Here is a 22,824-nt window from a genome sequence, read left to right as displayed (position 1 = left end):
TTGATGAAAGCTGTGGTCCTCAGTTTGTTGTGTTTAGCCCAGTAGTTCAAATCCCGACTACACAAGGAGACACTGAAATCTTCTCTTAGCATCTAATTGGTGTTCATTAGTCTGTGTGAAATGAATTTGGGAGTTCAGTCCCTTTTTAAGTGGATAGGAGTTTTAGCCTGTGAACCTAGGGGCCACCAGGTACCTCTGAATCAGTCTCACCCTTCCACAGCTTCTCGAACTGCTGGATATCCAATGCTTGTTTGTAGGGCCACTGTCAGCAGCAGGATGGATTATAAATGAAGGCTGCCCACCCACAACAAGGCAGACATCCCAGTGCCATGCCAGGGAGGGATGTGAGGGAAAGCATGTGTTTCCATGGCACAGGATTACCTTTAACTGGCTGCAAATGCAGCCTCACTGACTTTCTTCTGTCTGGGACATCACAGATTTGCCAACCAAATGCATAGACAAATGGCATCCCAGCATGTGAAACTGGCTCTGTGCTATGCTGCAAATTCATGAATTGTATTCTGGGGACCAAAAGACTGTTTCAAACTGGCAGGTGTGAGCACTCCTCCCAGACCCCAGGCAACCTACAGGCAAGTTCAGAGTACAGGATCCCACACTGGAGCTCCCCAGGCTGTGCACGTTCCCAGGGAGTGCTGCCTTCCAGAGCTGACACCTTTCCATCAGCATTCACTGCAAGAACAGAAGTAACAGAGCATGGCAGGTGACTGAGCTCTCCTTTGCAGAACCTGCATGCTATCTCTTGTATTCAACAAGTGTAGGAAGTGCTGGGCAGCTCAGCAGTTATAGCTATAGCTGGGCCACTAAATCTTAGGGGAGACAAGACAGACCCAGATAACTTTTAAATTAGACTCTTAAGTTCATTATCATTTACCTTCTCTGAAACATCTACGTTGGTTAGAGACATAGATGAAAAGGACAAAGCAGAAGCCAAATAACACTGAAGTTCTGAAAAAAAGAATATAATGGCATTTTTGTGCTGAATAATTTCATTATTGTTCAGAATTTGGTGATTCTTCTTTTTTTATATATAATTCATCACAGGCGATCAAGAAGTAGAGGTTAAAACACATGAAAAGCCTGTTCCTGCTGTAGTCATATGCTAGCAAGTTTGACAGCTGACTTTGTTTCTGTTTCAATCTGATATTACTTGCACTCGTAAATAAAATACATTTCTTTGGCTAAACTCAAGCAAGTATCAGTACTATATTTAAGGTTTTCCCTATTGTCAGACTGTACTTTGAACCAACTAGGGCCTGATAATATAATATGTTTTTCCACTATAAATTCTGTGATCCTTTAGGATGGCAAGGAAATTGGATAAGTTGCTGGGTCCAAGAGATAATACATTTTGTGCCTAAGGTACCATAGGCTTAAATAGAATTAATAAAATTTTAGACTAAAATGATAAATGATATAATATCCCTAGAACAGTTTAGTGCTTCTTTTTCATTTTTCATTTCTGTGTAATTCTTGACCATATGCAGTCAGATTTGTCAAAATGAGCGATATTTTAGAAATCTGGATGAAAATCTGAAAAGAAGGTAAGATGCAGTGAAAACTATAATCACACTAAGAAGCCATATGTTAGAAGCCATATTTCTGAAGCAATTGAGATTAATTATTAGTAAACCTTATGCCATGTTCATCATTGCACAAAATTTAAATAACCTCAACAACTGGTTTCAAGCAAGAAAACTTTAGAATTAAGTTAGTAACTTAGTTAAATCAATGTTAACTGAAAGCTACCTTCATGCTGATGTTGGTAACTGTGCTAGAGAAGATGAAGTATGCAGTCCCAGGCATGTGCAGAAATGGCCAGAGATCACTGCAAACAGGCAAGTATACAGCAGTGACTTTGGGGAGTTACAACAGGGATATAGCTGTGTTTGCAGTTCTAGCTTTTGGCTCCTGAAGTCCACTTAAATTCTCCTTTAGGTACTTAAACTCCTCTGAAATTCCTGGTTTCACACAGTTGTTACAGATTGAAACTAGGTCAAAATGTTTTTTATTTGATTCCACTTCTACACGGAAGACAGAGAATTATATTAATAAGGATCATCACAGTGAGACCAGCAATTTTTCATCCACTTGATCTGTCCCAAGGATCCTCTTTCTGCTAAAGAGAATATTCTGATAAATGTAGCAAAGCAGGTAATTTTAGTGAGAAGTGCTGCTAGCCCACCCTACAAATGTGTAGGTTTTGGCTTCTAATGCCAGGCTTCTTACAGCTGAGATATTAACTGACGATGGTCTTGGCTTTCTGGAAAGATGTAATACTTCATTAGTAAAACAGTGTGAGGATCTTGTCCTAAAATTCAGTAGCTGGATAGGATTTTGTAATACTCAACTGGCAAAATTGCAATACTTTTTTCATTATTATGAAAAATGAAAAATGAAAAATTCATTATTAGTCATACACTAGGTGATGTAGTATTAAAGGCTGGAAGAGCAAATGCTAATTCTCTAATGCATGAGGCTACAGGAAAAATCCAACTCACTGAACTAGATAATAGTTCCCAACCTTTTTGAAATATGACATTAAAATACCTCTGACAGCAACTGAAATGTAATTATTTTTAATTAAAGTTTGTTCCGTTGATCTGTGATGTTGCATGTTAAGTTTATCAACATGATCATTAGGTAGGTTTTTTTGTTGAGGTTTTTTGTTGTTAGTGTTAGTTTTGACTCCCTGGTACACTTAAATTAAGGACTGTAGTTATAAGGTAGGGCTGGTGCATACAGTGAGGCTATAACTATCACTGCAAGTCCCATCTTTCAGTCTCTTCTTGACAGGTGAACAAACCAAATGTATGGAACACAGGATTATGTATTAATCAAGTTCACAGATGAAATAACTGGGAAATGCTATAAAGCAAATGTATGTATGGAAATCTATGGAGCTTAGACTGATCTATCATAAATTACAAAAATATGTATTAATCTGGGAAGAGTGTAGCTGGCTAGGAGTAGCAAAGCGTGCTGAAATGCACACTTTCCTGTAAGAGAGGAACCTGGAAGGCAGCTCCTCAAAACTACCCCTGACAGGACTGAGTAATGTAAATATCATATGCTGCAAAAAAAGAAACAGTAATCTTGAATTGTCTTTGAAGAGGTATAACTTCAAAACAGAAGAAAAAGGTTTATCTCCGTATATAGTCCTTGATTTGGCTGTCTTTGAAGGCAGAAACCTGGAGGCAGGCTGACAATCAGGTGAAAGAGTTGTTAGAGAACTGGCCTCTGGGCATAACAGTTCTGAAGACCATGATTGAAGCTCATACCAGTTGATGTCTAACGTGAAATTTTGTTTGGGAGGAGGGGATGTAAACTAATACAACCTAAAGAAAAATAGCCTGGAAAGGATGAACTCAGTGGAAAGGAAAAACTGAGACTCTGAGCGAATGGTGAATCTCTTGATTCCTCTGTCTGTTGATAATTGCCTTTCAGTTAGCTTTGCCCACAACCTTTATTCACAGCCTATGTTGAATACCTTTTGGCAGTTCATGTGGTCCTTATGGCCTTTCCAGTTTCCTGGTGCAGCTTGGAACATTAGCATCTTTCTGATACATAGAAATACTGCATTTTACATTCTCTCTGTGAACCTGCTGTTCTAGTTTTAAGTGATAATGCACATGCATATTCACTTTGTTCTGTGTTTTATGGTCCGTGTTGCCACAGGAGAACATAATTTGCCTGTAGATTGTAAGTAATATATTCTCTAGTGTCAATGGGATCCAGGTCTTCCTACGGTCACCTTTCAAGCCAGATGATGTTTCCAAAATGCAAGGACCACAGGAGCCATAACAATGGCCTGAGGGGAAATTCCCCAAGCAGGACAATTCTATGTAACTTGCAATTTTCTGCTGTGGAAACTGGTCAGTTAAAACCAGTATTTAGCCTGTGCTGTAACCTGGACCTGTAGCTTGCATCTGTGAAAAAGTCTTTGCATATGGGAAAGCTCTGGATCAGTCCAACAACTGAGATGAGCTGCAACAGGCTCACTGCATATTTGTGTGCTCTGTTCTGAGCTGGAAATATCTGATATGCACTTTATGCCCACTTGTTTCTGAATTGGACAGGGCAACCTTCACCTTGTAGCTAACAAGTTCTTCTCAACCTTCTTGCGTGTACACAGTCCAAATGTTCCCACCTCTTCATCTACTCACATGTACCACAGCTAAATCATAGGGACAGGCAGTGAAAAGACAAGGTGGTCATAAAGGTTCAAAAAGGACTGGATTATTGAAATGGCTAATCACACTGTGCTGGCTGCAGTAAAGGCTAATAAAAGGTGAAAGAAATAATAGACATTGAGCATCAGGGTGACACCTTTAATATGGAGGTTGAGAAGAAGGTCTCATGCCTTAGTACAGATTATTCCACATCTCCTCATTGCTAGAGAAAGGACATTCGATTGGATCTGGCCTGGTCTAATATCTCCGTTCCTCTGTAACAGGGTAAACCAAAGACCCACAAGCCTGCCTATGTCAGCAAGGGAAGAAAAGAATTTTTTTACTTCACAGCCAGTAGTCTGAAGAGCTGCAACAAAGGCTTCTGATGCCACACTATTGCCACGTTATCTTCCTTCACAGGTGAGTGCCTGTTTGTGATTATGAGGTTCTAACAGCTGCAGCAACCTGTTTTTACCCTGGAGAGCTGCATACTCCTTTGGTGGGAGCTGTGCTTTGACACCAAGGCACTAGTGACTGGCCTGGTCTGGGTAAATTACTGTGTCACCCTCCAAACTGGATGTACACTGAAGAAGTGTCATTGTGGAGCATAATCTGACTGATGAACATTTTGTTCATTTCAGGGAGCTAGTGTTGGCTGCTGACTCTGACCAGAACAGCATGGTGCCCCACAAAACCACAGAGACTGTTCTCAAAATCTGTGATGTCGAGCTCCCATTTTGGGCTAACTGGCAAAACATTTTCCAATTACAGTTACTGGATATCCTAAAGCCCTAAAGGACAACTTCTCCAAGGAGACTGCCAGGTAAATATAGGTGCAACCAGTATTGTGACTGCTGTTTTAAAGCAGTTCTAAAATTTTATTACTTTATTTAAGATCCCCAGCTAAAGGAAGATTTATCGGTCTGCAGTGAGCAGCATCTTCTCATAAGAGCTCAGCAGTAAGCAGACAGCAAACTGCATTACTTGAATGAAAAAGTGAAGTGTCATATAAGCTCTACTCTATATGAAATGGATTAAAACAGAGCCTGTGGCCTTCTCACTAAATCACAAAAGAGACTTACTGCTGTGAATACTATTTTTCCCGGTTTTTCAAAGGAACCATTCCTACTAAGAATTCTGGATTCTTTCTTTCTCCACACAGCTCACCTCTAGATAAAGCAAGACTGTGTCCAAGGGACAGAGAGGCCCAGGATATGCAAAGAGCTCTTGCTCATGTTTGGTGCTCAGGGGTCGAGAAGGCTGTGCTCTCCTTATGAACAATGGTGCCTGCTGAGTGTTCTCCCTTGCAGAGAGAAAGCTAAGGCAGGAACGACATAATTTGTCCCCTCTTTGCCCTCAGGGAGACAAAGCCTCTGAAGAAGGTATACGGTTTTGAAGTTGGCCCTGCTAATGCGGCACCTGGAAGAGGAAGTGTCTTTTTGAAACATTTGTAAAGCTCTCAAAATGGTGATCAGCAGGTGAAATGTGGGAGATTCAACACTTCCTGACTCACCAGCAAGCACCAATGTAAACATTTGAGCATCTACATTTTAAAAGACAGAAATAGTTTACTGACTTTTTTGAAATCTAATTGCTTCCAAACACAAACACAGAACCCCCCTGTAATGTAGCTTGATCAGTGATTTAAGGGATGCTGCCTAACTTGGCACTGACATGGAAGTGGAACACATTGCATATGTTTTGCCAGCTGAACGGTGAGACGGCACAGGGCAGTACCAAGTCAGTAAACACTTGCAGCCAGATCTGTACCGAATGGCCCATCACAGTACTAATTAAAGCACAGGCTCAATCAAAATGCAAAGTTCAGAGGTGATGTGATTACAGCTGTGTGAGTTCTTCCACAAAAAAGAGACACGCTTGACAGTGCTTTGTCTTACGTGCCCTGTCACTGTTTAGATGCAAAAGTAGCAGGTAGCTCCGGGATTTATTAATTTTCTGCATATGGAATGCACCAGTTTTTTCTGATCTGGTTGGTTCTGATCCAGATAGATGGGTTTTGATAGCAATTTTTCCGGTCAACGTGATTTCATCTTGAGCTGAATGAAAAAGTACAGATAGCATGGAACATACTTAATTCTCATAGCTTTTCGTATTTCCAGTTTATAATAGCTTTTATACGTTGTCAGGGTCAGGCTTGTATTGTATCTGTGGTCCAGCAGTCTTAATTTCAAAGTAAGTGGAAAAAAAATAAAAAAAATAATTTTGTATGGAACAAAAAATTACGGCAATATCCTCTACTGAAAATCAAACTGCTTTTTAAATCTCAGAGCTGAACCAGACATATCCCTCACTCTCATTTTTGTCCTGAGTATAAATTTCATCCTACAGCTAAGATATCTTCTTGATGAAAGCTTAATTGAAAAGACTGAATTCCGGAGAAAGTCCCATTTATGAGGTGAGTCATATTCAAGCTCTAAAAATATTGACAATGTTTGATTCTGATTTTGATTTTAATCATATGCTTCCTCTGTATTCCATTAGTGAACCATGTCAACACGTATTGATTTACATGTAAAAAAGAAAAGTACTGATTCACAGTAAAGGTCAGCTGTGCTGAAACAGATCTTACTGGCATGCGAAACGGATAGTTACTGTGGCTAGACTTTAGCAGATTATAGGGTGAAGAACGTGGGGAGAACATTTATGTAATCATCTGCTGGGTTTTGTCCATGATAAATGAACAAATGGGTAAATGATAAAAATCAAGACAAACTGGTCATCTACTAGCCACTGGAGCTACCTTTCATTTCTAGAATAAAATATTACACAATCTATTTGTAAGCTCTTAAAGATAAAATGGAAAAAATAATCAAGAAAAAGCAATGTTAAAACAGATATTTTTCCTTATGTGACAAGGACTGCTCTAAGGGATAAGGGGGGAGCAGAATTTGACTGCAAAAAAACTTCCAACGCTGTCCCGCTTGACAATCCTGCCCCAAGCCAGAGACGCGTGGTCAGGATGGAAGCACAGCCAGGTGGGACACACAGTCAGTTGGAAAGCTGCTCTCAGAGGTTTGCTGTCAAAAAGGCATCTCAAGTGGAGTCACAGGGGAATATGTCCAGAGCTGGTTCTATTTGATATTTCCATTAGCCACCTGGATGATGGAAGAGAAAGTAGGTTTATGAAATTTGCTGACAGCTCCAAGCCAGGACAGATGGCAAGTGGTATGTGGGACAGGATCAGAATTCAAATTGATCTTGATGCGCTGGAGCCAGGGGGTGGGGGGGTGGGGGGGGAAGGAGGAGAGGGAGACAGGCAAGGGAAAAGCTCTGCATTTAAAGAAGAGAAAGAAAATTAATAAATACAAAATGGAGACTAACTGGCTAGCCATTAGCATAGCAGGAAAGGATGTGGTGCTAGCAGTGGATCAGACACTGGCTGCAGGTCTGGCTGCGCTAAAATTCTGTCACAGAAGAGGCAAGTTACATACTGGGAGCTATTAATGGGAGAGACAATGTAAACCTGAAGGAAATCCATTATTGTTAATCATGTTTTTATCTCAGAGAGATTTCTCTAAGTACAGGTGGAAGGTTATTTGAAATTATTCAGTTGCTTCTTTTGGGAGCTCAGCCAATCTTTTATACCTGAAACGTCCCTATGGAAAAGCACGGATAAAACACAGGGTTGTCTTTATGCTCAGTCCTGGAGCAGTGATGCTGCTAGCTGTTAAGAATTAGATGGCTTCCATTTCAGAGTCTGGTTTTCAAGAGTTTATGTAACCTGGAAATATAAAGAGAAAGTGGCACGGAGGTTAAAGAAGAGCTAGGTTTCCTGGCATACTTCTCTTCTAATTTCTGAATCTTTCATTCCAGCCGCCCCCACACCTGGCACTGTCAGTACTTAAAGCCCTGCTTTCTTGCAGCTGCATCATCTCTTCACTTATACTTTCTATTTAAAAAAAAAAAAACAACCAAAACCCAACAACAAAAACCCTAGAGATCCTGATATAACACACTTTAAAATAATACAGTAAATATTTAGAGCTAGCTTAGACATGGGGGACTACTACTTAATTCCCTTCAGTACTTGCATCAAGGAGAATGTAGCTCTGCTTTTAATATGAAAATGATTGCTTTGTGATTGTGTTCTTTTCCCAGAAAGAGACATTTTCAAATCTTCTCAGTCTCCCATCAGTCTCTGGGTGCTGCTTATCTTGGCTCTGTCATTCAGAAACTGTAAATCAATATATACTTGATAGTCACATTCATATTCATTGTGGCAGTTGAGGAAAACACATCACTAAACTATATAGCTAAGTCAATCCATTCTCTGTACCCTTAAAAAGGTATAAAACAACATTTATAACCTTCGTGCCTTCTCTTGTCTACATAAATGAGCCCTGGAGACAATTATTAATCCAGGGCAGGTAGGGCATCCTTCTTTTCACCGTTTTAACTATATACAGAAGAAATTGTACCTTCATCTATTATGCACTGTGCCCATGTACAGAAGCTGAGAGGTCAGTATGCCTGACTCATCACAAGTGATATACATAACTATCCTTTTTGTATAGAACTGCAAAAACTTATTTAACATATAAAGAGCTTACACTTAAGAGGCTCTCAGCATGGCACTTGTGCTTGAAGTATGCATAGCTTTGTTCTGTATTGTTGGTTCTTGAATATTTACTGACTTAAATACTGACGTACAGAAGTGGTAAAATTTGAGGTATTACTAGATATTCTTGATCATGCTATAACCTGAGAAGAATCAACACCTATGGTAAAACAGAACACAAATACCTATATAATTCAGTCTGAACCTTAATAATTTTTTCCCCAAGTTCAAAGTACCTTCCTAGCCTTTTGTACTTTTCAAAAGAACAGAAGGCAGAGAAGGTATCTAGGAGGTCAAGACACTTAACCTATTAAAAGGTAGGGAGGCTGATAAACTGAAGTCCCAAAGGAAGAACCTTTATAAGAATATTACCCCCCCTAGGTAAGGTGTTTGTCTTCAGGCAGTATCTGGAGATGTTCACCTATTAGGTCCTCTTCTAGAAATCTATAAGTACATACAGCTAATACTGGCTTCATAGTACTTGGGCAGAATTATCATAAAGTGAGAAATTTTTCACTTTATTCTATGACAGTTCTTCTTAAAATTTCATTTTCTGATTTACATGAAGACATAATCATGCACAGGAGGGCTCACTGTGTACTTCACAAACACACTGGCCAGGCTTTGTATGAAGTGAAGCTTTCATTGTGGCAAGGCTCCTCTTGCACTGAAGATTCTTAGAAGAAATGCATGAAAAGTAGGTGAGACTGAAAGAAGTATGTGCAGCTCCAATCCAGCTCCTTCTTTGCCTGTATTTGTAGCAATACATCATTTTCTATGAAATATCCTTGTGTTTTCATCTATACATTCATCACTTTGAAGGGAGGGCATGCCTAACTTCCCTGTCAGTACCCTGTCCTGTCAGATTGAGTGACGTTCTTTTAGAGACATAAATATATGTCCAGGTTCTGTGGGACACCATCATATTCCTGAGCAAAATACAATAAATTGTGGTTATGATAACTTTGCTGGTGAGCAGCAGCAACTCCTGACTCAAATCTTAACAAAATAGTAGCTCTTTCCTTACATTCTCCTTCACCTGTCCCCTAATATCAGTGGACAAAGTTACTCTGTTTTTCACTAATCATTCCTGACTCGTGGCTGTCAGAATTATCTATGAGAGTCTGTTTGCTTGGCTGGTGTCTTTGAATCATTGATCTGGAAAGATGGCTAAGACATGTTTCTCATTCTTTAATGCACATTATGTGAAAGACCTCTTCAATTTTAGGTAACCTGCTGTCCAAAAGGAATGAAATGACCTCATCTGTCAGTTGTATGTGTTTTGTCTCACAGAACATTTGCCTCAAGCGCAAAAGCGGTAGATGTATTTACAATGTCGCCACAAGGATGGCCACACAGCATTTCTTCTGACTTTTCCAGAAGGTCTTGAGAAGGATGATGCACTAGCTTTCCACTAGATTTAGTAGGTGATAAAGATGAAGAAACCTGACCTTCCATCACAGTTGTGATTATGCTATGGAAAGTGCCCCATACTCTATGAGTTGGTCTTACACATGTAAGCAATGGGTCTTGCTTGAGTTGAAGTGTTGTATTCTTTGTCTGCCAATAATAACTATCCCTTCAGTCTGTTGTGGTTATTTTTACTTTCCCTGTCAGTGCTCACTTAAATGGAAACACTCCTTTCCATGAAAAGCAGATATGCTAAGATATTTAGTCCACACATTTTAGGTTACTATCAGATGGTAATTGAAGGGAATGAAGAAAGTTCTTATTTCTTTACTCCACTGTATATTCCTTAGAGGGGCCAGGCGGGCACTGACATTAAGATGAATTCTTCTGAAGCCATTTGCTCAGTCCTGAACATAAAGTTTATGATGACCTAGATAAGCTGGCTCAAATTTTACAATTATGGAAATTTCTGTAAATCCAGTGATCTAAATGGATTTATGTCCTTGTACATTAACTGTGAATCTGCATACAATGTTCAGAGCTGTTTTTCCTGTATGAATCAGTTTAAAATTCACTGTCTTCCCTAGTCCTTCATTCATTTCTTCTATGTATACTGCATACAATAGCAGAGCTCCTTGTCTTTGGCCTTGCTTTCTGCATAGTCATTGTCCATAGAAGGTTTATTCTTTGAACCTACAGTCGTTCCAGACTAGCGCTATACTCAGATAAATTTGCTCATAACTACTTGAAATATCATACAAATTACAATAGAGAAAAACCCACAGCAAGCAGCGGGAACTTCTGCATTACAACCTCGCCAAAACCTAGGCAAGAGTTCATGCAGCACTCAGGAGTTAAGATTGCTGTCTTAAATACTCAGTTGGCTGATCTCTTTTTAAGAGTGTACAGAATAAGAGTTATAGTACTGTAAAAGTATTGCTACTTCTCTCTGCCAGACTGAGTTTCATCAAGGCTCCCCACTGCAAATAAATCAAAGTTATTCTCCAGTAAAAGTAAGAGGTCTCAATACAACTGAAAGGATACTACTCAGAATTACGTGTTGTCATATTTGTTTTCAAGGAATTGATTGTTTTATCAAACTAGGATCTGCTGCTTTCTGGGCTATTTGCTAAGTGACAACAGCTAGTAGCTGACAGACCAGTATAATTCAAACACCAACAGAAAATATATCTTAAAGTTTTAAAGCTAGGAAATACTTTACCCAAGATGTTCTCTAAATTATCCAACGCAATCCAATAAAAGCACAAATAAACTACCAAAAATGCCATTTGGGAAAACAGCCTTTTAAAAACTAAGCAATAAAATCCATGAACAAGAATATTTAAGAACCTTGTCTATCTCAATTGAGTTTGGTTTTTATTATGTTTGAGGGAAATGGAAGCTAAGCAATTGCAACAATATTAAGTGACTCTTTAGAATCACTTCTGCTTTGGTTCACAACTATCTAGGAAAATACAAAAATAATTAATGGAAGAGACTGCCTGCAGCATTTTCAGCTTCTCTGTGTAGGTAGCACAGACCATCTCAATAGAACAACTGTTTCAACAAAGTTATCTACAGACTCATCCCTGAACCTAAATGCATATCTAACCACCCCGAATGCCAAAATTTGCACTCGTATCCCAGTCCCAGCACCCAGAAGCTTCCTTCAAACTCTGCCCTAAATGTCTTATGATTCAGCTTTTTTTTTTTCTCATTTCTGCTAGACAAGTCAGGTCTTCAGATTCATGTTCTAAGAGGACCTACACGATGTTTTGGAGACTGTTTCTTTTTTCTGTAGAGCCATTCATTTTACCAGTCTTTGCCAAGCCTCTCATTTTTTCTGTGCCCCCAGCGGTATTTCTGGAACACTGTGGTACTGTATGGACAATAAAAGTTTCACACAAATCCTAGAATCATAGAATCATTTAGATTTGAAAAGACCTTTAAGATCATCAAGTCCAACCGTTAACCTAACACTACCAAGTACACCACTAAAACATGGCCTTAAGTGCCACGTCTACAGGTCTTCTAAATACCTCCAGGGATGGTGACTCAACCACTTCCCTGGGCAGCCTGTTCCAAGGCCTGACAACCCTTTCAGTGAAGACATTTTTCCTAATATCCAATCTAAACCTCCCCTGGCGCAACTTGAGGCTGTTTCCTCTTGTCCTATTGCTTGTTACTTGGGAGAAGAGACAGACACCCACCATGTCACAACAATAAAAAGCTGATTGCACTAACTTTATGTTGCCCTGAAAAACATAGAAGTGGGGAAGAAGACAAGAGTTGCTCATGCTGTCATCTTAGAAACTGCAGGAGAAGAGCAAGCTAAGTGTCAGAAGTCCCATTTCTCACTAAGAATCACCATAAGAAAAGAATTGTGTTAGCTGGAGACCTTGCTGACATTTCTTTTTGTTGAGAAATGGTTTGCCTGATATGCACCTAGACAAAGTTACCTGAAAAAGACCTGGAAGATACAGTATTAGAAAACAGAAATAATGGGTTTGTAATGTAGGCAGTGGGGAAAACTCTTTTACTTAAATATGGCTAGAATTTCACTTCCTGTGTCTGAGTGGGGTTTGTATCTCGCTATTTAATTCATAGCTAGTAGTAGACCAGTTGGGTAAAAGGTCATGGAAACCCATGTGGAAGTATGAGGGTGGAAAGCTCTTCAGATTTTCAGAGGGTTGGCTCTGTTTCATCCAGTTGCAGCATTAGGATTCTCTAGCTGTTAGAGTACAAATTCAATTCTAAATTACCAAATCTCAGCAAACCTATAATTTTTATGAAGAACTACAGTACCAATTCAGACTATGTTGATTTTTGGCTCTCATGGTCTCTTGCCTCCCCATCTGCATAGACTTGTACCTCTTTAATCATCTCTCAAATCAGAAAAATTTGCAGGGAGAAACAGTGATGAAGGATGAGGAAAAGGCTGAGGTACTTAATGCCTTCTTTGCTCAGTCTTTACTAGTGAGACCAGTTGTTCTCCAGGTACCCAGCCCCCTGAGCTGGAAGACACAGATGGGGAGCAGAATGAAGCCCCCATAATCCAAGGGGAAATGGTTAGCGACCTGCTACACCACTTAGACACACACAGGTCTATGAGGTTGGATGGGATCCACCCAAGGGTACTGAGGAAGCTGGCAGAAATGCTCACCAAGCCACTTTCAATACTTTATCAGCAGTCCTGGCTAACCAGGGAGGTCCCGTGGAGGTTAGCAAATGTGACGCCCATCTACAAGAAGGGCTGGAAGGAGGATCTGGGGAACTACAGGCCTGTCAGTCTGACCTCGGTGGCGGGGAAGGTTATGGAGCAGATCATCTTGAGTGCCATCACACGGCACGTACGTGACAACAGGGTGATCAGGCCCAGTCAGCATGGGTTTATGAAAGGCAAGTCCTGCTTGACTAACCTGATCTCCTTCTGTGACAGGGTAACCCACTTAGTAGATGATGTTGTCTACCTAGACTTTAGTAAAGCCTTTGACAGTGTTTCCCACAGCATTCTCCTGGAGAAACTGGCTGCTCATGGCTTGGAGGGGTATATTCTTCCCTGGGTAAAAAACTGGTGGGTGGCCGTGCCCAGAGAGGTGTGGTGAATGGAGTTAAATCCACTTGGCAGCTGGTCACAAGTGGTGTTCCCCAGGGCTCAGTATTGGGGCCAGTTCTGTTTAGTATTTTTATCAATGATCTGGATGAGGAGATCGAGTGCACCCTCAGTAAGTTTGCAGACGACACCAAGTTGTGTGAGAGTGTTGATCTGCTTGAGGGTAGGAAGGCTCTACAGAGGGACCTGGACAGGCTGGATCGATGGGCCAAGGCCAGTTGTATGAGGTTCAACAAGGCTAAGTGTCAGGTCCTGCACTTGGGCTACAAAAACCCCATGCAACGCTGCAGACTTGGGGAACAATCTTATGAGCTTAAGTCTTAGGAGGAGCAGCTGACGGAGCTGGGGTTGTTTAGCCTAGAGAAAAGGAGGCTCAGGGGAGACCTTATTGCTCTCTACAACTACCTGAAAGGAGGTTGTAAAGAGGTGGGGGTTGGTGTCTTCTCCCAGGTAACAAGTGATAGGATGAGAGGAAGTAGCCTCAAGTTGAGCCGGGGGAGGTTTAGACTGGATATTAGGAAATTTTACTTCACTGAAAGGGTTATTAAGCATTGGAACAGGCTGCCCAGGGAAGTGGCTGAGTCACCATCCCTGGAAGTATTTAAAAGACATTTGGATGAGGTGCTTATGGACATGGTGTAGTGGTGGTCTTGGTAGTGTTAGGTTTATGGTTGGACTTGATCTTAAAGGTCTTTTCCAACCTATACGATTCTGTGATTTTGTGAACAGTGGCTGGAAAGCTGCCTGGCAGAAAAGGACCTGGGGGTGTTGGTTGACAGCCAGCTGAATATGAGCCAGCAGTGTGCCCAGGTGGCCAAGAAGGCCAATAGCATCCTGGCTTGTATCAGAAATAGTGTGGCCAGCAGGACTAGGGAAGTGATTGTCCCCCTGTACTCGGCACTGGTGAGGCCGCACCTCGAATACTGTGTTCAGTTTTGTGCCCCTCAGTACAAGAAAGACATTGAGGTGCTGGAGTGTGTCCAGAGAAGGGCAACGAAGCTGGTGAAGGGTCTAGAGCACAAGTCTGATGAGGAGCGGCTGAGGGAACTGGGGTTGTTTAGGCTGGAGAAAAGGAGGCTGAGGGGAGACCTTATTGCTCTCTACAACTACCTGAAAGGAGGTTGTAGCGAGGTGGGTGTAGTAGGCAAGTAACAAGGGATAGGACAAGAGGAAATGTCCTCAAGTTGTGCCAGGGGAGGTTTAGATTAGATATTGGGAAAAATGTCTTCACCGAAAGGGTTGTCAAGCCTTGGAACAGGCTGCCCAGGGAAGTGGTGGAGTCACCATCCCTGGAGGTATTTAAAAGATGTGTAGACGTGGCACTTAGGGACATGTTTTAGTGGTGGACTTGGCAGTGTTAGGTTAACGGTTGGATTTGATCTTAAAGGTCTTTTCCAACCTAAACAATTCTATGATTCTAAGAATTGTATTCACAGAACAATTACTTGAGAACTGATTCCCACCAAGAGAGGTTATTTCTGACTATCAAATCCCATGCCCTGAGGGAAAGTGGGAGTCATGCATATTTAACTTACTGATCAAATGAGCCTTTCTATGTAATGAGTTGTTTGAAACTTAGAATAAAACCAGATTTGAAGATCACTTATCTTCTAAAGTCAACTTGTAAGTCCTGAAAAGTGCCAGCTGATCTTATAAAAGGTCTCTTGCATGTGTACCTTACATGGAAACATGCTAGCATGCTTTTTAAACTTTTTCACTATCTGCATCACAAAATATGACGGAGTAAATAGTAAAGTTTGAATAAATTTGAAAGCCTGCAGAGAGGCTTCCTAGATGTGAACAAGACATGGAGGCCATGAAATCTATACAACTTCACATTTGCTTGTACATTCCTTTTATCTGTTCTCTGATAGAATTGCATTGAAGGAGAGGAGAACAAGGAAAATCTATACACTGGGATTAATTTTGCTACTTGAGCCTGAAGTAGGTATTTAAATAGCATTGATAGAAAAAAAGGGCATTCTACTCCTTTCCAGTATTTCCCCTCTATCCTATTTACATATTGGAGTCCTGGCTCTGTGCACAAATGAAGTATGCCAGTGATAAGACTGATGTAACACCGGTGTTATGAGAGGGATTAGGAAAGCAATCTGGAAGGCTTCCGGCAGAATCAGATAATCAGGATGCAGCACTTCACATGTGAGTTTGTAAAACCCAGTTCAGCAGACAGCATATGTCCACAGGGGGGGCAGACATACAGTGCAGGGGCTTTTCCTTTACTGTCTACACAGTGCACGGGATCATGCTGAAAAATGCGTCGGAGAACCTGACAGTGGCTAAAGCCACCTTGTGCGTGTGTGTTAATTTAAGTCATGTATAAGCAGAGATTTTGTCCTGCCTTTGTGTCTCCTCAGCTGAGCAGTATGCGGATGTTTGCAGCAAGAACCTGCCAGGTAGCATACCTGTGAGAAAATATCACAGTTCATCTGTTAGGTACAAGGACAGTTTTGTAAGCTCAATACTACTACTACATCAAGGTCTCCAGTTTTTTTACTGACATCTCAGTCACTTTGGTTCTTGGTAGCTATGCCTGCAATTTTCCCTTGCGCTACAGATCATGTGCTTATCAGCTGTGCCTTTTGACTCCAGCAGCATTTGTGAAATGTTGCTTGTGTAGGATGTCAGACACAAAACTCAATGACTTTTCATTCGTTGCACTGCCGTGTTGCTGGAACTGGTCCAGACACCTAACTATAACTGCCTTTCCAGATTTCTGCTCCACTGACTGTGTGGTAGAACCTACTGGAGGAATACGTTTTGGGCCAGCCTTAATCTTGGGTTGCATCTGCCATTTCTCCTGCTCCACTGCCAGAGGCACACCTCTCTCCTGGGGGCCTGTAGAAGTGTGATGCTCTCAAGCTTTGCCTGTTCTATGGGTACACTGCATTTATGTGCACACAGTTTCCTCCTGTAGGTTTCACTTTGGACAGCAAGCAAGTTGTCACCAGAATTGTAACAATTTGTTACTCGATCTAATAAAAAATGGTTTTCAGTTTCTGAAATGACTACCCTTGGATACGTCCACCCAGCACAGAACTGAAGCAAGAGAGAGCCAGTGGGTCAGTATTTTATAAATTGGCACTGTGTTTGCACCAATCCAGAACACGCGCATTGGAATGAGAAAGCATCATACCCTGAGATAGCCAAGAGCAGACAGGCACCGCTCGTACCTCAGCCTTTGCTGCCACATAGGCTTCTAGCATGCTCTCCCTCCTGCCACAGCTGATAGCAGCTGGTCTCTCACACAGATGGATGAAAGCTGACTATTTACTTTGAGACGTGGAGTCCAGCTGATGTGATGGCATCAAGACCTCTGGTGTTGTATGCAGACATATCATAGCTTGTTAGCAATAAGGGGCCAAACTCCAGCTTAAAACTGGCTAGGCTTTTGCCCGATATCTCCTATTCAAAGGTTATTCTTGCACCTGATTTTGTCAACTAGATGGTTTCCTCCAGTTTCTAGACTAATTCATGTTTCCTTAATTTCAGATTTCCATTAAAGTCTTACCTTTGACTGTAATTTTTCAAACTGATGTTGAGATGGCAATCAAAATGTAGTAGATGTTTTTACAGGTCAAGATTTATTTGTGAAGTGTCCATTTAAATCAGGCTCCAATACTACCTTGATTAGCTAATTAGAGATAAAGTGTCTTACAAAATGTATTTCATTACTATTAATTATATCACTGTATTAAGATGCACTGATCCATAAGGCAATGCTCAAAAATGATTAATTTCTGTGTTAATATACAAAAGCTGTTTAACAAAGAGCCCTATGAACCCATCATCTCCCTTTCCATTAAAGTTGCCAAGTTAAATTATATCACAGAAACATTATTATTTATAACTCTCTACAAAATGGCTAAGACATCGTAAATCCAAATATCTTATAAAATCAAAATGCTGAAGAGGCTCTATGTTATTATTTCATTAGGATGGAGACACTATCATTAGGCTCTTTCAGCCTAATTGTGTGTTTGGGGGAATCAGTGTCATTTCTATTCCTTTTGTTTAAACATAAAGCCCTAAAATCTGATCAGGAGAATGGAAAGTGCTCTATATGAGGAGAGACTAATAGAACTTGGATTATTTAGGTCAGTAAATAGAAGGCTGCAATGGGATATCATCACTGTTTCTATGAGGGAAGTGCAGACCAGGGAAAGAAAACAATTTAATCTAATGGACGATGTTGGCAGAAAAACAAATGGTTATAGACAGGCCGTTATTACAGCTAAGATGGAAATCAGGAGAAAATTTCTAAAGTCAAAGCATCAGGAGTTTGAAATAACTTTCCACTCATTGCAGTAACTGAAAAAGCCTTACTTTTAAGATGGTGCTTAAAGAGTTTGTGGAGAAAATTATCTGATGCTGTTGCTAGTGATAGAAGAATAGTAGATTTGTGACCTTGGGGATGTTTTTCCAGTCCTATGCATTAGGTTATCTCATTAAAAGCTAATCAAATCAACCACAGAGACTAGGTGATAACTAGAGGAACAATGACAGGCCAAGAAGCTCAAGTAACCTGAGCAGGCAGCATACCGAATCAGCACCAAAAGAGAAGGATCAGCCTATGGTCTCTGTTTTTTTAAAAAAAATATATATAAGAAAAAGATAGGTCAAAAAAAGAAACCCTCTCTCCAGAGTGCTATGCAGACTAAGGGGTATTTCTGGGGCAAAAAGGTATAGGATTTACTATGGGATCCATAATAAGTGGAATGATAATTTTGTGTTGGAGCAAAGACAATTTCAGGATGGTACAAAACTTATTATGGGATGTTTAAGGGATGGATCAAAGGCAGGGAAAAGAAGGGATCAAGATGGATCAGGGAGGGCCAGGCATGGGAAAACGGAGGTGGGGTATAAAAGGGTCCAGTGGCAGGTAAGCTACCTGCTGCTCAGGTGGCTTACCAGTCTCGCTGAGCCATGTCATTGCTGTCAATCCTATATTCTTATTAAATGCTATGTCTAACTATCCTCTGTGTGTGGGTGCTTAGTCTGAGACTGTGTGACCTGCTAGTGAACTTCAAGTCGGGTTAGGAGGCAAATAGGACAAGAGCTCTGAGTGCCATCTTCAGGAGAGGCTGGGGTCAGGAGGGGAGGCCCATTGTGGATCCTGCAATCCACAGGATTCAGTTACCCCTAACACCATATTCCCATATTCCTATTCAGTTATTTAGGCTTTTTTACTATTTTATCTTTATTTATTCTGTCTACCTTAGCATTCTTTAAATTCCCCCCTTTTTTTAACAAGCCTAACTTGCAAATTTTGTAGCATTCATGGACATAATGTAGAAGGTTTTATGGCTTTTTGCTTAGTCTTATGTTTCATCATCCTTTCATTCTACTGTCAGTAGAGTCCACTCTACTTCATGAAATCTTGAGAATACTGGACTTTATTTTGCATGAGAAGGACCCTGTTTTGGTTAAGTAAGATAAAAACCCTGTCTTTTCTTCTGGTACTGATAGTACTTTTCATTACTTTTTATTTATGTTACTTTTCTTTTTAAATGTCCGAAACTTGTTAAAGAGTACATTTTCGGTAATTTCATGCTGTTGCTCATTGAAAATGAACACCGACCCAAGTATGACAGTCATCTTGGGTAGCTTTTAGAGGAACTGTTGACAGGCTTGTGGTTGAGTGCTTAGAATAATCCTCAAAATTATGTTTATGACTAATTGCATGCACTGGAACTCCAGTACCAAGTCTGTCCTTTCACTGAGGACTCACACATGACATTTTCATATATTGATGTCAATGGTAATCACAGGTTCTCTTCTTCTGGCAGTTTTATTCTAGGTTTATCTTTAAGTCTTGTGGTTTTATCTTTATAGAAGACTGACTGATTGAAACACTTATCTAAGTGTAAATAGGGCAAATCTCTTGTTTCAGCAATACAGTTTCCTTTCTAACTTCCCTAATAAGGTCTTAATCATTCTGGGAAGCACTGCACTAGATATTGTGTTTAATATTATGTCTGCTTATCTTTGCCTTCCAGAAAGAAATTCTGGGATAGTGCCTCAGCTTGAGTAACTCACCTCAACTGACTGATTTGAGTTAGCCAGTTGATTTGAATCAGTGGAGTAGTTAGTGATCCGGGCTTCAACATCATGCAGACAGAGCTATCTATTGAAAGAAGTGTCATTTTTATCTTTGATGTTTGAAGTCGCTTTTCTCTCACTTCCCTTGGCATATTTCACAACCACTCCAGTTGGGGAACAGTCTTCCTTACAGTAGTCAGTGATTCTCTCCTACAATTTTGTATCTGTTACCTCCGCCAAAATTAGCCCTTCTTTCTATTTTCTTCTCACAAGCTGTCATTTGTTATTAAACAACAATACCTTTGACATCCGCAATAAATACAGCCCCGTGTTTCAGACATAGGAAAAAAACCACATTTATCAGAGACTGGTAAAAGAAAGGTTTATTCCACTACTCTGTCAGCCTTCGGCCAGGGACCCCCAGCTTGCAGCTGCCAGTTAGAGTTTATTCCCACTAAGAATAACGATAGAAACCTTCTTTAAACCTGACTTGGAAAATAAAAATTCAGCTGCTTCTTTTTTCAGCTTTTCCTTTCTTCAGCTTTTTCTTTCTTCTTTCAGGGAAAGTCTGAAATACTTTTGGGGGCTTTTGGGGCTTGCTTTTTGCATTATGAACTCAGATCTTTGTCACTGAGTCTACCAGATTTGAAAGCCTGGTAATTTTAAGGGAAAACCTAAAAAACTGGAGACACATTTATGAGGTCTTCATACATTACAAAGATGCATTTAAAACAAAAAGTTGCTTTTAGTTTGGGTTCAACCAGTAGCCCAAATAAGCTATCAGAATAGTCAGTCTAGTATTGCCTGTATCTACAGACAACCCAATTAGTAACCCAGTTCTTCAGAATGGATATTTAGATTTTTCTCTTTGATTTGATTTTAAAGTATAATTTAACCTTTCCATATTTCCTTCCTTATATATTTCATGAATGAACAACTGAACAAGGCATCATTTTTAAATATCAGAGGCAAATAAAAAAATGTCAAATTTCTTTCAGCTTAATACTCAGACTGTTTACTACCATTGCATGAAAAGGCAGTAACACTCTACAGTGACACTGCTTTATTCTGTGTATTGAGTACTCTAACTGCAATAACTTTTAAATATAATTAGATTATTTGAACAATATGACCTCGTTTTTTACTTTACTTACACAGGCAATCCTTAGAGTACTTTAGTTGTTGTAATAGCTTCCAGTTATTTTCGAGAGTGCTCTCATTACATAATACTAGGCTAAATATTTTAGAGGCACCCAACTGATTAATCACAGACTGTTAAAAATGTGAAATGAATTTTCACTTTAAAATGTATCATGCATTAGCAGCAGTAGGACTCCTCTTTTAATACCTGGAAAAAAAAGAAAAAAATGTTCTCCAGAGGTACATTCAAAGCGTCAGTAGTTAGGCTTTGAAATGCCCTTTAAACAAGCTTCTTTCTCATCCCTGACAATAGAAGTAGCCCCTTTAGGTTCAGGTTTGTTATTTTAGGTGTTATTTAGGTGCCTAAGTCAGTCATAGTCATTGAAAAAGTCCTGCCTTTCTCTTAATGCCTTCCTTCCAGATTGGTCCTTGTTCCAGATAATACAATTGCTATTTATTAGTTCAAACACACTTGATAATTTTCTGCTTGCACATAAAGTGTCATTATTTGCCTATTAACGTGATCAGCTTGTGCATCTCACTACTCTTTTGGTGCTTTAAGTATATAATAGCAGAGATGTCCCTCTGTCATCTTCCATACAGCACATTTTTAGTATTTCTTCTGTTCATAGCAACTTATTTCCTTAAGCAAATCTAAAAACCATAAACTTACTGCATGGTCTGTACCATGATTTAAAGTCAAATGACTGTTTTTCTCAAATCTCGAGAATGCATATTTACTTTCTAATCTTGAAAATCATTAATCTCAAAAAAACTATATTAAAGACATATATTAAAGAGAGTAACAGTAATACAGCTGATGGTCTAATTAGTACCTCCTTCTTCTTTGCATTGTGTTTAGAAATGTGGTCAGAAGAGCCACAGACAGAAAAAGATAAACGAGATATCAAGATTTTGAAGGACACTGAAAATAAAAAGGCCCAAGTTTGTTCTGACGAAGATGAAGTCTGATGTGTAAACTTCAGAGTGATTTATCTTAGAAGACTGACTGGTTACTGTGCAAAGTCATGGCATATGTAGCCATACATATGGCAACCCATAATGATTCTAACTAGACCATGTACTTAGGGTATACTGCCTACTCTATAGGGATTTTCCCTATGTGTATTCATATCACGTGTAACAGGGTAACTACCTTGCACGTGCTACAAGTTAAGAGCCTGGAAAGAAGTAAACCCTGAGAAGCAGTCTGCCTGGCAGTAGCCTGCAGTATTCACGGAAGGTTTGCTGCTGTGAGGCGTTGCTAATACTAAAAATTGGCATGTAGACAGCACCTCTAGGTTAGGCAGTCCCTCAGCTGCAAGTAATTGGGCATAAGAAGAAGATTGTGCAGAAGAAGCACTGCATGTTGCACCGTTTGCAGCCAGGACACTGGACGGTCTGGTCAATGTGTCTCTACACTGCTCACCTGCATAGTCCAATAGAGGATGCACAAAACTGGCCTCTCCACTGGAAGGGAAAAGAAAAAATGCGTATGGATTACTGGAGGATTACGTTGAATAAATAGTATTCTTCCAATTTTAAGGCAATTTAGTAGCTACTTAACTTTCTAAAAAAGAGAATGTCACTGACCTTTCCCTTTTAATATATGTGCCCCCTGACCATGTCTGAGCTTCATAAAATTTAATTGCACTAGGGACCTCATTATTATATTACATTTCAGCATTGGTGGACTCAGGCATTAATTCAATAATGTGATTTTTCAAGTCATAAGATCTGTGAGAATAATATCTTCATCTTGGGAATGGAAAGAATATAAAGAGGACTTTAATCACACACCTCTGAAGAATCAATTTTGAATTGTTTTGCTC

Source organism: Ciconia boyciana, chromosome 2 (assembly GCF_034638445.1).
Source record: "Ciconia boyciana chromosome 2, ASM3463844v1, whole genome shotgun sequence".
NCBI lineage: Eukaryota > Metazoa > Chordata > Aves > Ciconiiformes > Ciconiidae > Ciconia > Ciconia boyciana.
The sequence above is the reverse complement of the archived record's forward strand: the minus strand, read 5'-3'. Positions refer to the sequence as shown.